The sequence below is a fragment of the Cebus imitator genome, unplaced genomic scaffold, assembly GCF_001604975.1.
Source record: "Cebus imitator isolate Cc_AM_T3 unplaced genomic scaffold, Cebus_imitator-1.0 Scaffold12, whole genome shotgun sequence".
Taxonomy (NCBI): domain Eukaryota; kingdom Metazoa; phylum Chordata; class Mammalia; order Primates; family Cebidae; genus Cebus; species Cebus imitator.
This window is the reverse complement of record NW_016107327.1, coordinates 7,528,498-7,545,695: the sequence shown is the minus strand read 5'-3', so window position 1 is coordinate 7,545,695 and position 17,198 is coordinate 7,528,498. Positions and strand designations below refer to the sequence as shown.

Here is a 17,198-nt window from a genome sequence, read left to right as displayed (position 1 = left end):
AAATTCACCTAACTACACAAATCTCCTATATCTACCTGCCGGACACCAAGCCCACCTCCTGCCTCTGCTCCATGGATTGCTAGGTTAAACATAAACACTTAACACCGTTTGCTCTCCGAGGCTCCTGAAAAGAAGAAAAAGATGGCAAAACAAAGGTAGGCCAATAAGCCTCACCTGGAATTGGCTGCCAGGTGCTTCATGCTTTCCAGGTCTGCCACCTCATTTTCATGAGACACACATGCGCTCTTTTGGGTCTTGTGCATACACATGCATATTTTTTTACTGAGGTATCCCTATACTTGGCAGGAGATGGGGGAGTATCATCTCTTTCATGGAGGATACAAAAGAACCGTGTAATGGAAACCAGAGCTATTGCACACACTCTTGCTACCGCCCAGCTGCGTAACCTGGGGCAAATCTTCTAAGTCAAAACTACACAGCTATACAATCCTCCTCCTTCTGGCAGCTAGATCTGCACTAAGAAAAATGCCTAGGACAATTAAAGCCTCTTGGAAATGAAGATACAACTTCTTACCTATGTGTCAGTTTTAAAGAATTTTTAAAAATTATTTGCTATTTTTATGAAGTACAAACATACTAAGATAAAAACACTCACTGTCAGTGGTGATATCATCTGTCCACTAAATTATCTTCTAACTATGTAGGAGCTCTTTGGGTATTATGGATATTTCATTCACCACCTGCGTTATAGATAACTTATTCCAAGTCTAACATTGGTCTTGTGGTTCTGTTTAAAGTATAATTTGCCAAACGAAATCTACCTACTTGGGAAGGCTATATATGTTATTATCAAAATCTATATGAGAAACATAAATCAACAGCTATTATTCAGTATTTTCCCAACAGACAAATAAAAACATTCATTATTAACAGGTATTCCAGAAAAAAAGGTAAATTTCTTAATTCACAACGTCTGGTAATCTCGACTTTAAATTTTTAGAAATTCAAGTTCTATGTCAAAACCAAAACACCACATATAATTAAAACAATTTTCTCAGGTATATACCAAGTGGTAGTAAATACAACTAAATCAGGGGTGGGGGGTAATGAGGTATGTGATTATTTTTCTAATTAAAAAATAATACGTTTTTGGAGAGAGAGTTTGCTCTTTTTGCCCATGCTGGAGTGCAATGGTGCGCTTTCAGCTCACTGCAACCTCCGCATCCTGGGTTCAAGTGATTCTCCTGCCTCAGCCTTCTGAGTAGCTGGGATTACAGGCATGTGCCACCATGCTTGGCTAATTTTGTATTTTTAGTAGAGATAGGGTTTCACCATGTTAGCCACGCTGGTCTCGAACTCCTGACCTCAGCTGATCCACCCTTCTCAGGCTCCCAAAGTGCTAGGATTACAGGCGTGAGCCACTGAGCCCAGCCAAAAAATAATACATTATATAACAAAGGAAACAATCTACAGATAAAGGACAAGCTAGACCTCTCCTCCTACACCCTCCAATACCAACAGTAACAGCACGAGTGCTTCTTTCCACACCCTTCACTTCGTACAAACAAGGGTATACTGGTAGATGCATTTTTTTCAAATTGACATATTACCCTATAGGTCACAATGCTTTTTTCACAAACTATCAAGGACGCTCCCCTTCAAGTTGACAGACACAGGTATACCTTTCTTTCTAATACCTTTAGGCAAATGTACACGTATGTAGGTGGTACATCACGCATGCTGATTTTATTGTTAATGTAGTCTTTCCCCCTGCCACCGCACTCCCCCATCTCCACCCACTCTACTACCCTATATAATCCACAGTAAGAAGCGGGCATCTATTCTTCTGTGCTTTTCCACATGTTGCCAAAGAGCCACATGTAGAGCATGCACGTGTGCACACACAAAGGGGCATGCTGCTCTTAATATTCCAAACTAGGGTACTAATCATAACACTTCTCTATGGTTTGCTTTTCAATACTGCATGCAAATTTGTTGATGGCAAATGGTATACTAATCATTTTAAGGAATGTATAATATTCCATAAGAATACTATATATCAAAATACATTTTGCCATTCTCCATGAAAGGCATTCACCGTTTCATTCTTTTGCCAGAAGAAACAATGCAACAAAAATATTTCAATATATGATGTATTCTTATTTAAATCTGATGCCTTCACTTTAATGGGGCAGAGCACTGGGGTTAGGATCGATGGGTCAAGAAGTATCTCTATTTCACATATCCATAGATGCCGCCAGACTGCTTTCGGAGAAGGTGTTAACAATTTCCTGTCTCACCAGCAGTCCAGCAAGAGCTGGTGTTAACAAGTGTTCTTGTCCTTTCAGGTTTTGGGTCTGACTGCGGTAGTGATGCTTACATTGTTACTTTGGTTTTCTTTGACCGCTAGTGAGTTAGAACATTTTTCATATGCTTAATGACCGTCTGAATTCACAGATGGTCAATTGCCTATTTATATCATCTATACCACTGGATTTTGTCCTTGAGTAAGAATTTTTTTTTTTTTTTTTTATATGTATATATATATAGTAATTTTAATATATTTTTTTTTTTTTTTTGTATATGATAGATATCAAACTTTTGTCACCTAGACTGCAAATAGTACCATTTGCAGGTTAAAAAAAAACTTTTACAAACAAGTATGTCTCTTTTTAAAAACATAGCTTCTGTGTTTTCTATCTTGGTGAAGGCTTCTCCCACCCTAAAGCTGTTTCTTTTTTTTTCTTTTTTAAACATGATGTTCCAATTCTGTAAATGATATATATTTCTCTCTCTTACGTCTGTCTCTCTACATAAAGATAGCTAGGTCTCTTTAAGAGACCTTGTCCTTGTTTGCTCATTTCGGCCACTTGTGACTAAGATTCTCGTGCCCTCTATGCCTTTCACAAACAGGGCCTGTGAAGTGGCCCTACTCCCTTTCTTCCAAGAAAGGGGAGCCCTCTCTCCAACACTGCTCTTACCCGTAATTTCAGGAACCTCAGTTGTCTATATTTTTATTTAGCTTCATCTCAGCTTCTATCTCAGTTCAAAAGACCTCTGATCATTGATTTGTATGTTTCAGGAAAGACAGAAAAAGTTCAGGCGTTTTTTAAAAAGCAACACTTTCAGAAATGCTGTGACATCAAAATATCCCCAGGCTAGCTTTAAAGAGTTCTGGTAAGATGAAGTGGTTGAATACTAATGGCTAACATTTAGTGAGAGTTTACTCCATTTTAGACTGTGTTAATCACTTAAAGTGCATCACCTCATTTAATCCTCAAAGTAATCTTATTAAGCACTCTTATTAAATAAGGTATCCATGATAACAAATTGAATTAGTAGAATTGGATTCTTTAACTCCACAGCCCTCGCTCCTGGCTTTCAGAACTCTGAAACCTTAGTTTTTCTTAGAAAATAACAATACCAGTGTTTCATATGGCCATGGCAGAGTTCCCATGAAACAATGCATACAGAGGCTGCTTTTAAAATTCTAGGGCTCATTCATTCTGGTCTATAGACTCAATTTAATGGTACTATAACCAGCATTTAAAAAAATGAAATCAGAGAAATGCCACATGTAGGTGATGGGGAGGAAGGCAGCAAATCACACTGCCATGTGTGTTCCTATGCAACAATTTTGCATGTTCTTCACATGTACCCCAAAACCTAAAATACAATAAAATAAATAAATGGGAAAAAAAAATGAAATCAAATACATCTGGCAAGGGTAGGTTTTGCTAATGAAAATTCTGTTCACAATCCATACACACTCCATATGTGTGCATTATGTGGTCAAATATGATTTTATGTTAAATACGAAAATTGGTCAGTGATATAAAACATTCAGCCCAGTGCCTGGTATAGGGTGAAAGCCTTCAACATGAAGTAGATATTCATATTATCGTTATTGTTAATAATTTCAGGGAAGACCGTATCATCTTCCTGAGTTGTTAAAGATTTAAAAACTACTACTACTTTTTGGACGAAAAATTTACTAATTACAGTTTCAACAGATGATCTAAAAACGGTTATTTATGAAACAATCGTCATAACTATATTAAGGTTTTCACAGAGAAACAGGAATGAAGTTGTTTCTATCGCCCTGGAGAAAAGCAGAAGATGCAATGGTTCTCACCACCTGTGCTACTTTCCCCTAGGAAGGCTTTTTGTTTTCTTTGAGAGGAGTCTCACTCTGTCGCCCAGGGTGAGTCTTTAGGCAAAGACTGTGGTTAAGACACAATGAAGCAACTTGGGAGGGATTCTGACTTGGAACTGTCCCTTTCATTCCTGTCACTTAATAATTTTCATTAGCATTCTTTGTTTTAATGTCGTATGACCTGAGTGAAAGTGCTGGGACAATTCTGCCCAAGTAATATTTTTCATTTAATTTAAATGATGAAAAAACATGCTAATAAATTCCAAACTTAATTTTACCATACCTTAAACATTCCATTGACATGATTAGATGGTATTAAACTCATTCCTCTCCATATCCGAGGGTACGTCCTCTCCCGACCCGTATTTGGGAGAAGACCTCGAGCAAGCTCCTCCATTCAGGCTTCTCTTATGCACGCAGCTGTGGGGAACGATCCTAAACTCACCCATGGTATCAGCAATGGGGTTTTAAAAGCAACTCCAAGGTTCTAATTTAGAACAATGAAACTGACTAGTTCCGTGCTCAGCTTAAATTTCGTGATTCTTCATTTTCTCTATCTTTATTCATTCCCTCTGTTATTTTTACATATCTGCCACTCATAGAGTGTAATCCCCTCCCCTCCAAGACTCTGAGATTAGGGATTATGTCTTATTCTCCTCTGTGGCCTTCAGGGTACAGAATATTTTGCACATGACAGGTGCTCAAAGTTTTAAAATAAATGATTTTACCCAATGTCTCAAGTTACGATGGAACCAAAGAAAGAAAAACGATGAAAAACCGATATGGATAAGTAAGCAGTGAGGTATGAAGAACACAACAATCATCTTCTGTCCCGCTCTGTGGTCCAGGCTGGAGTGCAGAGGCATGATCTCAGCTCACTGCAACCTCTGCCTCCTGGGTTTAAGTGATTCTCCTGCCTCAGCCTCCCGAGTAGCTGGAACTACAGGTGCCCACCGTTATGCCTGGCTAATTCCTGTATTTTTAGTAGAGACAGGATTTCACCATGTTGGCCAGGCTGGTCTCAAACTCCTAACCTCAGGTAATACACCCACCTTGGCCTCCCAAAGTGCTGGGATTACAGGCATAAGCCACTGCTCCCAGCCTCTTACGCCACTTCTTAAGAGAATATTTTCAAAACCAACTTAACATACATTTTCACTTGCACTTAACAAGTAAGTGTTATCAAGTATTATGTAGGAATCATAATTTTAGGTAGCAGGATATTGATCTGGATATTTAGAAAAGTGAAAAACAACTCAATTCTTACCTCTGATTCAAGATCAAAGAATGAACTAAAAATCTGAGAAAACTATTTCATGGAGAAACAGACTTCAACACATGTGTAACTACAATATTGACAATCTGTAAATATACATGTATTTTGTTATATGTGTGTTTTGCACTTGTGTGTGTATAACTATTTGCAGCTATTAGATACTTATCACCTCTCTTCCCAACTATCAAACTTATCCTTTCCTCCAAAGTGTTCCTTCTATCACCCAGGCTGGAATGCAGTGGCACAATCTTGGCTCCCTGCAACCTCTGCCTTCTAGGTTTAAGCAATTCTTGCGCCTCAGTCTCCAGAGTAGCTGGCACTACAAGTGTGTGTCACAACACTGGATAATTTTTGTGTTTTTAGTAGAGACAGGGTTTTGCCATGTTACCCAGGCTGGTCTCAAACCCCAGGCCTCAAGCAATCCACCTGCCTCAGCCTCCCAAATTGCTAGGATTGCAAGCATGAGCCACTGTTCCCTGCCTACAAGTCCCAATTTAAACATAATTTAATGACACAGTTTGTATCTTTAATTTCTATTGCCCTGCGGATGTTTACTAAACACTCAAAGCAAAACAGTCTTCCAAATTAGGAAGTCATTAAACTATAAAATAAACTTAAATTCACAAAAGTAATTAGATTTTAAAATTATGTAGAGTAAATTACTGTAGTAATAAAAAGTCTTACTTCATTTTCACAAATGATGCATAATCTTGCTTGAAAAAAATCTTTACATAGTTCATCTGGGATACAGCTCACAAGTCTATACTACAAACAATGGTTGAAAAGGAAATAATGAGCAGAAAAGCCTAGCAATGTCACTACTGGATAAATACATTCTGACTTACAAGTCATTTGAAAACTACAAAATTCCACTGTTAGAAATTCGCCATTCATCCTTCTACCCCTTCTTTGTCCTTGTTGGAGCACAAAAAACCACAGAGAAGGCAAAACATTCCCTCTGTCTGAAAGGCTAAGAGTTCCCATAAACACTGTTACTCACCTACCATCAATTTCTTGAGAACATGTAAAGTTGCTGCAGCAGATTTACTTACTTAAACTCTATTACTATTAGAATCCAAGCCCTGCTGAATGCGCAGTGAATGGCATAGAACTTGTAATATAGGTACTTAGCACACATTGCTGAGATCAACCTTATATCAGATGGTTTTCTATTAATTAGGGATCTAGAATGAGTAAACTGTCCCACACACATTTACAATAAGTAACAATTATTCCATAGTATTAACAACAAAAGGCTATTGTTTACTCTGAGAAATTAAAATGTTGCATTACAGAATTTCTGATGTGCTCTAAATACCTTTCATTCTTCTGTCATTCTCTTCAAAAGACACTGACGAAGTTAACTTCAAGGACAAACCATTGGTGATACCAAAGAGCCACTGGGGCAGTGGCTGAAAGTTTGGGGTAGGCAACAATTACTTAGAGAGAACCCCCAAGAGAGCACTAACATAATAGAAAAATTACAAGGTGAACCTCATTAAAACTAAAGACTCTGCTCAAACAAAGCAGAAATCAAAGACTTCTGTCCATTACTAAGGAAATAAAAGGGCAAGCTACCAACTAGAAAAAATACTCATGATATGTGTATTTTAGCATCCAGAATATATAAAGAATTCCTATGAATCAATGATACAAAGACATACAAACAAATTTAAAATGGACAAAACTCCCAGACACTTCACAAAAACAATGGCTAAGAAAAACATGGACAAGCATTCAAAATCAATAAGAAAATATAAATTAAAACCGCACAATGAGATACCATGTCATACCTACAAAACATCAAATGTTGGGTGACAATATGGAGCAACTGAAATTCTCACATATTGCTGACTGCAGTGCAAAATGGTTCACATTCAGGAAACAGTACAGTAACACCTTACAAAGGTAAACATACATCTCCCCTATGACCCAACAATTCTACTCCTACATAGTGAAGAGAATGAAAACTTTCTGCAGAAAGGTATCTAGAAGAACGTTTATAAAAGCTTTTTTGTTCATAACTCCAAACTGGAAAAAACTCAAATTCCATCAACAGGAGTATAGATAAGTCAAATCGTGGGATATTCAAACTAGCACAGCACTCACCAATAAAAAGGAACGAGCAATGTTTTATACAATAGGAATGAAAGTCAAGACAGGGTGTTGAGTGACTAAAGCCATACTCAAGTAGTACATGCTCTATGATTCATTTATAATGCTATTCAAGATAAGACTAATCCATAGTGACAGAAATTAGAGCAGTGGCTATATATGGAGGGAGAGTGGGAGATCGACTGAAAGGCAGTCAGAGGGAACCTTCTGAAGTGATGGAACATTCCACATCTTGACTGGGATGTTAGTTGCATGGGTCTGTGCACCAGACAAAACTCACCAAACTGATGTGTAAGATCTGCTACTTTCACTATATAAAAATTATACTGCAACAATGAAACAAAAAAAAACTATAATGTAAGGTAACTTGTTGGTATAGATTAGCACTTCTTAAACTTTGGGTCTTAAGAGCAATTAAACTCTTAAAAACCATTGAAGAACCTTGGGCAGGCACAGTGGCTCACACCTGTAATCCCAGGACTTTGGGAAGCCAAGGCAGGTGGATCACTCAAGGTCAGGAGTTCGAGACCAGCCTGGTCAACATGGTGAAACCCCATCTCTACTAAAGCTACAAAAATTATACAGTCATGGTGCATGCGCCTGTAATCCCAGCTACCCATGAGGCTGAGGCAGGAGAACTGCCTAAACCTGGGAGGCAGAGGTTGTAGTGAGCCAAGATCATGCCACTGCATTCCAGCCTGGATTATGGAGACTACATCTCAAACCAAACCAAACCAAACTTTACTGAAGACCCCCCCAAAAAACTCACTGAAGACCCCAAATAGTGAGTTTGTTTTCTTTCCCTTTCCTTTCTCACTCTGTTTTTTTTTTTTTTTTTTTTTTTTGAGATAGGGTCTTACTTCCACCCAGGCTGGAGTATAGAGTAGCACAATCACGACTTACTTGCAGTCTTGACCTCCCAGGCTCAAGCGATCCTCCTGCTTCAGCCTCGCAAGTAGATGGGACCACGGGCAAATGCCACCATACTCAGCTAATTTTTTTCTTTTTTGTTAGCAATGGGGTCTCCCTATGTTGCCCGGGCTGGTCTCAAACTACTGGACTCAAGTGGTCCTCCTACCTTGACCTCCTGAAGTGCTGGGATTACAGGCATGAGTCACCATACCTGGCGACGTCTTCTTTTAATGTGGATTTTATCTGTTGCTATTTACCAAATGTTTAAAAAGCTGAAAGTAATTTCTCGACTTATTAATTCATTTGGCAAAAGTAATGTTAACCTAAATAACATTTTTATAGGGGAAAAAAAACTACATTTTCCAAAACAAAAATAACTTAGAAGAGTAACATTGTTTTACATTATTGCAATCTTTTAAACGTCTGAATTAACAAAGGATAACTGGATTCTCATAACTGTTTCTGCATTCAATCTGTGATTTCATAAATCAAGTAGTCTAGAAACTTCATTATAAACACTTAAGTGAATGACAGGAAAAAGCACACTTTTTAGTAATATAATGAAAACTGTTGTAACTTTGTTGTCCCCTAAAAGAGACTTAGGGAGCCTCACTCCCCACCACAAAGGTCCAAAATCTCTACTTTCTAGAACCACTGGCATAGACAGTCAGCAGAAGGGCTTTCCCTTCTCCCAGTATGGATTTAAGAAACTTTGGAACAAGGCAGTTAAGAAAAAAAAATTTTTTTTGGCCAGGTGCAAAGTCTCATGCCTGTAATCCTAGCACTTTGGGAGGCTGAGGTGGGTAGATCACTTGAGGTCAGGAGTTCGAGACTAACCTGGTCAACATGGTGAAACCCCGTCTCTACTAAAATACAAAACTTAGCTGGGCATGGTGGTGTATGCCTGCAATTCCGGCTACTTGGAAGTCTGAGGCACGAAAATTGCCTAAACTAGGGAGGCAGAGGTTGTAGTGAACCGAGATTGTGCCACTGTACTCCAGCCTGGGCGAGAGTGAAACTCCATCTCAAAAGAAAAAAAAAATAAATTCATTCAATAAATATTGACTGCATTTCAACTACTATGAGGTTTTAAGGCTATTAGGAAGCTGGATAAGTAAAATATACAGGAATCTTTACAGCCGAGATACTTCTGTTTCAAAGCATTATTTCATTTCTAGAATCTGCTTCAAAAACCTTAAAACTCTGGCACTTCTGCTAAGTGGGCTTAAAAATATTTGAAATCACTAAGACAGTTTGAAACCAGTATCATCTTATTTTAATAAGAGAATTCAAAAATGTCAATGAACACTCATCTTTCGTAGTTCACCTATCTAAAAGTTCAATGTGACTTTTCATATTACCTTAACATTTAAATCTGAGAGTAAATATTGGTTTTTAGTCATACAATTCATAGAATCTCACCCTAAGCTGCTGCAATTTGATTTAATCACAATGAAAATGATGCACTCACACAAGGGAAAACGTTTGCCCTCCAAAGGTGATGAGATTTATTTCACAGTCTTAAAAATACTATTATTCCATCCAGGCACAGTGACTCACGCCTGTAATCCCAGCACTTAGGAAGGCTGAGGAGGGCAGATCACGAGGTCAGGAGTGTGAGACCAACCTGGCCAACATGGTGAAACCCCGTCTTTACTAAAAATACAAAAATTAGCTGGGCATGGTGGCAGGCCCCTGTAATCCCAGCTACTCAGGAGGCCAAGACAGGAGAATCTCTTGAATTCAGAAGGTGGAGGTTGCAGTGAGCCAAGATCCCACCATTGCACTCCAGCCTGGGCAACAGAATGAGACTTGTCTCCCCAGACCAAAAAAAAAAAGAACCTATTATTCCTCAGTTGTGTACTATTAATTAAAACTTTAGTTGTAATATATGTGAAGATTCAAGATCTTCAAAGTTATCTTATATATGAAATACTTGATACATTTAATATACAGAAGTCAACACCAAGTGTCTAAAATTTACCTAAACAATTAAATTTCTGAAACTTGCCTATCCCCATTTCAACAGAAGCAGAATTTAGGCTGGTTTTAAAGAGGCCAATCACTTAAAACTCTTCTTGCATGACTGTTATGGTAATGTACCCTGTACCTAGTTTCAGGGTTGAACTCAGACAAACACAGTCATCACAAAGTTCTCTCTGCATATCTAGAACGCCATTCTGAAGCCCAGTATAAATGAACACCATATCTTACAGCTTAGTCAGAGATGAAGGTGACTCAACAGCTGGGTATTTAACCCGCTGTCAGACCTCTCTAACTAAAATTAGCCTCGCATCTTAGAAGCAGGTCAGTACAAGTCTAAGACAAGTGCTCTAAGACTAGTCATATGCCTTTTTCAGTTATGAATCTTGAAAAAAATCCAGTCACTTGGTTTCCTATTTTAAGTTTAATAATTTGATGTGGCCAGATGCAGTGGCTCATGCCTGTAATCCTAGCACTTTGGGAGGCCGAGGCGGGTGGATCACCTGAGCTCAGGAGTTCCAGGCCAGCCTGGGCAACATGATGAAATCTTGTCTCCACTAAAAATTAGTAGGACGTTGTGGCCCTACTAATTAGCTGGGTGTGATGGCAGTCACCTATGATCCCAAGAATCCCAGCTACTCGAAATTCAATTGCTTGAACCCGGGAGGCGAAGGTTGCAATGAGCCAAGATTGGACCACTGCACTTCAGGCTGGGTGACAGAGTAAGACTGTCTCAAGATTATAATAATAATAAAAATTGATGTAATTACCTGATATTACCATTTAATTTTGCTAATATTTCTATAACTTAAGATTATTTTTCATTATTGATCTTTTAAATTACTTATGTATAGTCTATCATTACCACTTAGCAAATCTGACTCTACATAGTAAAAAAGTTAGGGTGGTCTCGTTTTATAAGAGGTTTTACTTGTTTTGACTTTAAAAAGTTAAAATTGTATGCACACAATTTTAAACTGATTTTCACAATGGATTTCTAAAATTTAGAATTCGTTGTCAAGCTTCAAGAACACAGTATATTTCCTTTCTACTTCTGCTAGCTTATCACCATAACTGGATTACAGAATCTTCACATCTGAAAGCAAAAAGGAACTGATGAAAAAATATTTCTGAATCGGCCTTTTAGTTTACTAAGAAGATATCATGTCAGGCAGCTGGTTTCCCTTACTGCGGGCCTGTTTCGCCGTGTTCAGCACAGTCCCGAGGAAAGAAACATGAAACAGAAAGGCAGACCTTAACCTAGGGACGAGGTCACTATTCTTTGCTCACCTTTATCTCTAAGAATAACTTACATTTCATGCAATGGGTGCCGTAACAGACAGATGCAAAGTCAATGAAATTAACTGAAAAGTCAGAGTAGATCATGATCATTTGGACCTAAAGGAAATGGTCTGAACAACAGAGAGATGAATGAAATGCATGATGAATGCTGCCCAGATCAGAGCTAACTACTGTCATTCCTACAGGATTAACTAGGTCTCCCGCAGTGTGGAGCTCTCTAAGAAGCAGACAGCCTTCAAGGTAGTGTGCACAAATCTTCTACCAACACCTCTCCACGTTCCAAAAAGGATCCAAAGCTGTCTTATTACTGGTAATTTTGTTGGTTGGGGAGGGGAAAGAAGCTCTTCCTGGCCAGGCGTGATAGGTCACGTCTGTAATCCCAGCACTTTGGGAAGCTGAGGCAGGCGGATCATGAGGTCAGGAGATTGAGACCAATCCTGGCCAACATGATGAAACCCCGTCTCTACCAGCAACAACAACAAAAAAAAAACAGAAGCTCTTCCTGATTATAACAGAAATCTCTTGGGCTCTCTATTGAGAAATGTCCTGTTTCAGAACTTGAACACGCTCCAGCTGGATTAGGAGGCTGGTGGCAGCAGCAGGCGGTCTGGTGAGACCTAGAGTTCTCTACTACAATGTAGTTTTGAATTCTTGATGAAAATTCATCTTTGAAAGCAACTCTGAAGCAAGGCTGTTTTTAATAGGCTGCATGTTATCTGGAACACTGAAGACAAGGATTTCCGATCACCAAAACAAGGGTTTGGTGAAAACTGTGCAAAAAATACTTCACAACAAGAGAAGACAAAAAGGGAAGCAGAGATGGACTGAATAACAGAAGTGCCCGTCTGCCAATATGACGTGTTGCTTTTCATGGCTCTGAACTTTCCAGACTAACTTCCCTTTAAACCATACCTACTTTTTCAGAATAAAAATAACAATTTGTTTGTGCTTTACTTTAGCTACTTCCACAGCCTGATTTAACTTCATTTATAAATGATCTGAGATGCTTTTTGATTGCTTACCATCAGAGGGGTAGAATTTCTAGGAAGGGAGTTGAGTTTCTGGTTCCTTCCTGCTCTGTGATACATAACACATAATATCTCTAGGGTTCTCTGACATGTATGTTATTTTCCCTTGTGTTTCCTTTCGGATTGCTCTGAGCATAGTAAAATACCTGTACTGCATTCTTCCGCTTTCCTAAGGCAAGTTTTTTTCTGCTGAGAAAGATCATGCAATGTCTTAAAACATACAATCAGATCTGAAATTTACTACAATAAAATGGAAAGTTGATCCTAAATTTCAAATCCTGGCTGAACACTGTACTATATCAACATAATACAACAGCAGGTTATAGCCCAGACAGTGAGAACAGGTCACATTTTTTACAATCAATGTGTTTGGAAAAGAGTTGTGTATAAACTAAATTTTTCTGAAGATTCTAAAGGTAAACCAACCGACCAAGCTTTAAAGGACCTATGTGATTTTTAAAACAATCACTTCCTTAATTTATTTACCTTGCAAATTATTATTATTTTATATGGTGTTTTCTGAAAGAGGAAAATGCCTCCTGAGCTACCAAGCAAAGCAAATAATACCAAAGAACTCTGCGTCCCCTGAGGCAATTTTCTCCTTCAGGCAAAATGTAGATTGGCATAGCTCCAAAGAAAAACAGATACTTCAATGTATTTGTAGAGACCAAATCCCTTGAGTCACCAGAAGTCAAGACACCCAATCTATGATTTATTAGAAGATGTGGGCAGAATAAAGAGGTTAAGGCAGACCTTTAAAAGACTATGTTACTCTGAAAGATATTTCCTAGGCACTCAAAAAAAAAATTTTTTTTTTTTTTTTTTTTTGAGACAGTCTTACTCTGTTGCCTAGGCTGGAGTGCAGTGGCGCAATCTCGGCTCACTACAACCTCTGCCTCCCAGGTTCAAGAGATTCTCCCGCCTCAGTCTCCCTAGTAGCTGGGATTACAGGTGCGTGCCACCATGCCTGGCTAATCTTTTGTATTTTTAGTTGAGACAGGGTTTCACCGTGCTCGCCAGTTAGGTCTTGATCTCCTGACCTCATGACCTGCCCACCTGGGCCTCCCAAAGTGCTCGGATTACAGGTGTGAGCCACCGCACCTGGCCAGCACTCAAAATCTTATGTTCACGTGTGTTGGGAGTGGGAGGGTTGGGGGAAGAGGGTACGTCTTCGGATAAACAGAGCAAGATGCCAAGCAAGAATATACATATTAATAACGATTTAACTGCTTCTTTCTGTTGACATTCTGAGGATTTTAAGTGTTTATAAAGTAAACTTGAAATAGAAATCGGATATTTACCTAAGATATTGAAAAAGTCTAAGGATCAAAAGGAGAAAATAATGAGACCTCTGAATGGGAAGTAGTATCAAAGGACCCAGGAATAAATAACAGAGCTTACAGCCTCTCCTCACCTCTTTACATTTTACAATGTAACTTTACGACCAGTTGTGTAGAGACCAGCCACACCTTTGTATTCTCAATAAAATTAAAAATCGGCAGGGCACAGTGGCTCACGCCTATAATTCTAGCATTTTGGGAGGCAGAGGTGGGCAGATTGCCTGAGCTCTGGAGTTCAAGACCAATCTAGGTAACATGGTGAAACCCCCTGTTTACTAAAATACAAGAAATTAGCCGGGCGTGGCAGGGTGTGCATGTAGTCCCAGCTACTTGGGAGACTGAGGCAGGAGAATTGCTTGAACCTGGGAGGTGGAGGTTGCAGGGAGGCAGAGGTTGCAGGGAGCCGAGATTGCAGGGAGCCGAGACTGCACCACTACACTTCAGCCTGGACAACAGAGTGAGATTCCACCTCCAAAAAAAAAAAAAAAAGAAAAACTGTGTTCCATGTTTCAATTTAACCATACCGTGAAATAACCTTATAAAATATAATGGAAATCAAGGAGAGTTTTAAATATATGGGCAATTTTTCTTATTTCACATTTACCAAAAGAAAACAATGTCATTCTAAGATCAGTGCTTTCATTCCAGCTACCTCTTTAAGCTCCAGTTTCGAAGGACAATATAAACATCCAAAATTCAAAGATATTTTCATATAAATTAAAAGAAAGGAGAAGAACAATTTTATTTGCCCGTTTTTGCTTAGGGTTCATCACTTATTTTTTCTTCAAAAAAAAAAAAAAAACAAGGAAGACACACAACAAAGCTGTCTCAGAGGAATAAGACTGAAAACAACAGTCACTGCAGCAACAATGAACATCCTTACTGCTCAGATTGTTGTTTCTAAATATTATTTCCCACTACAATGAAATACGGCTCCTTAGAGAAATAGCTGACGCTATGTCTGGGGCAGGAAACAAACAATGTAAGCCTGTAACATTTTTTTCTTATCAGAAAGCAAGGCAGCTATCAAAGACAATGGAGTTATCGCCTACAAATTATAACTAAAAAAAATTACCAATGAAACCAACTAGGATCCTATCAGATGGACACAGATGCCAACCCAGAGGGGCTTCCTCTGACCAAAGATGGGGAAAGATACTGTAATAGATTTAAACAAATCCAATCCATGGGCTCATATATCACCTTTGGAGGATGCTAGGAAATCAATATATAGATCACTTTGTAAGGAGGTAGCAGGAAGCTCTTCTTTATTTATTTTTTGTTTTTGGTTTTTTTTTTTTTTTTTTTTTTTTTTTTTTTTTTTTTTTTTTTTTGAGACAGAGTCTCACTCTGTCACCAGGCACCAGGCTGGAGTGCAGTGGCACGATCTTGGCTCACTGCAACCTCCGCCTCCCGGGTTCAAGCAATTCTCCTGCCTCAGTCTCCCAAATAGCTGGGACTACACGCGCACGCCACCATGCCCAGCTAATTTTCATATTTTTAGTTGAGACAGTGTTTCACCATGTTGGTCAGGATGGTCTTGATCTCTTGACCCCATGATCCGCCCACCTCAGCCTCCCAAAGTGCTGGGATTACAGGCGTAAGCCACTATATCCGGAAGGAAGCTCTTCTTTATAGAAGATTTCCAGCTAACAAATATAGAAGGAATGACAGAATTGAAAGATCACTGTTTTGTAGCACCTAAGAAATAAGGATGAAGACAATGATCAACAACAGCTGCAAAATCATTAGGTGAAAGCCTGTCAGGCAACTTTATCTTGGATGTGTCAGACTACCAATGACTAAACCCAATAACCAATCTCAATGTTACAGAAAGAAGAGAATCAGAGAGCAGATGCTCTCTGATTAATGTCATAGGAAGTACCTATGAATTTTGTGCTAAAAAACTGAAACATAAATCTGGCCATGCCTCTGTAAATAACCATCAGTCCACAGGAAATTCAGGAGTAAAAGAACACGTTGAATGATATCCCAGGAATACAACCAGCAGTATCCAGATGGTAGAATACTCTACACAACAAATGACCAGGTTTCTTGAAAAATAAATGGAAAGAAAAAATGGGGGAGGGAAGGGGAAACTCAGAATAAAAAGACTTAAGAGACATAAATGAAAGACAGTATGTAGAACTTTGTGATCCAATTACTAAACACCATTTTGGATCCAATTACTAAACACCACTTTGGATCCAATTACTAAATGACATTTATGAGGCAATCAAGGAGATGTGAATACTAACTAAATACTTGATGATAATTAAGAAATTTTTATTTATGCATGATAATAGTACTGTGGTTTAGAGGCAAGGAAGACTCCCACTGTTTCAAAGTTACATACCGAGTTATTTAAAAGATGAAATGAATGCTTGTTTCGGCAGCACATACACTACACACTGGAATGATACAAAGAAGATAAGCATGGCCCCTGAACAAGGATGACACGCAAATTCATGAAGTGTCCTATATTTTTTGTAGAAATAAGTCCAAGAAATCTACGGTACAACATGGCTTTCATTTGGTTTTGAGATGGAGTATCACTCCATATTTTTATATTTTCTGTCACTCAGGCTGGAGTGCAGAGGGGTGATCTTGACTCACTGCACCTCTGCCTCCCAGGTTCAAGCGATTCTCCTGCCTCAGCCTCCTGAGTAGCTGTGATTACCAGTGCAAGCCACCATGCCCGGGTAATTTTTGTATTTTTTGGTACAGATGGGGTTTCACCATGTTGGCCAGGCTGGTCTCAAACTCCTGACCTCAGGTGATCCGCCCACCTCGGTCTCCCAAAGTGCTGGGATTATAGGAGTGAGCCACCACATCCAGCCTAACATGGTGACTACAGTTAATAACAATGTGTTACATACTTGAAAATCACTAAAGAGAATTTAACTTTAAAGTGTTTTCACCACAAAAAAATAAGCATGTGGTAATGCATATATTAGCTCGATTCAGCCATCACACAATGTGCAGTATACATATTTCAAAACACCATGTTGTACACCACAAATACACAGTTTTTGTTAGTAAAAAAGCTATGTCCTTAAAAAAAATAAAGATAAAATGGTATAGCTTGAATTTGCTTCGTGTTTTTTTTTTTTTTTTTTTTTTTT

General features: G+C 38.7%; 1 protein-coding gene and 1 non-coding gene across 8 annotated transcripts in view; one reads left to right on the top strand and one right to left on the bottom strand.

The window, feature by feature from the left end:
* Positions 1-17,198, bottom strand: part of OSBPL1A (oxysterol binding protein like 1A) — a 244,758-nt gene that overhangs the window by 39,486 nt on the left and 188,074 nt on the right. Inside the window, exon 1 of one of the 7 annotated variants that reach the window (XM_037727969.1) lies at positions 4,100-4,104. The exons of the other annotated variants lie outside the window; for them this stretch is intronic. The gene's annotated coding sequence lies outside the window, so the exon portion shown is untranslated. Of the gene's footprint in view, positions 1-4,099; positions 4,105-17,198 lie in introns of those variants that run through there. 7 annotated transcript variants of the gene reach the window in all.
* LOC119467149 lies at positions 16,454-16,561 on the top strand. Its single transcript, XR_005195686.1, has one exon. It is a non-coding gene; the product is annotated as a U6 spliceosomal RNA (small nuclear RNA).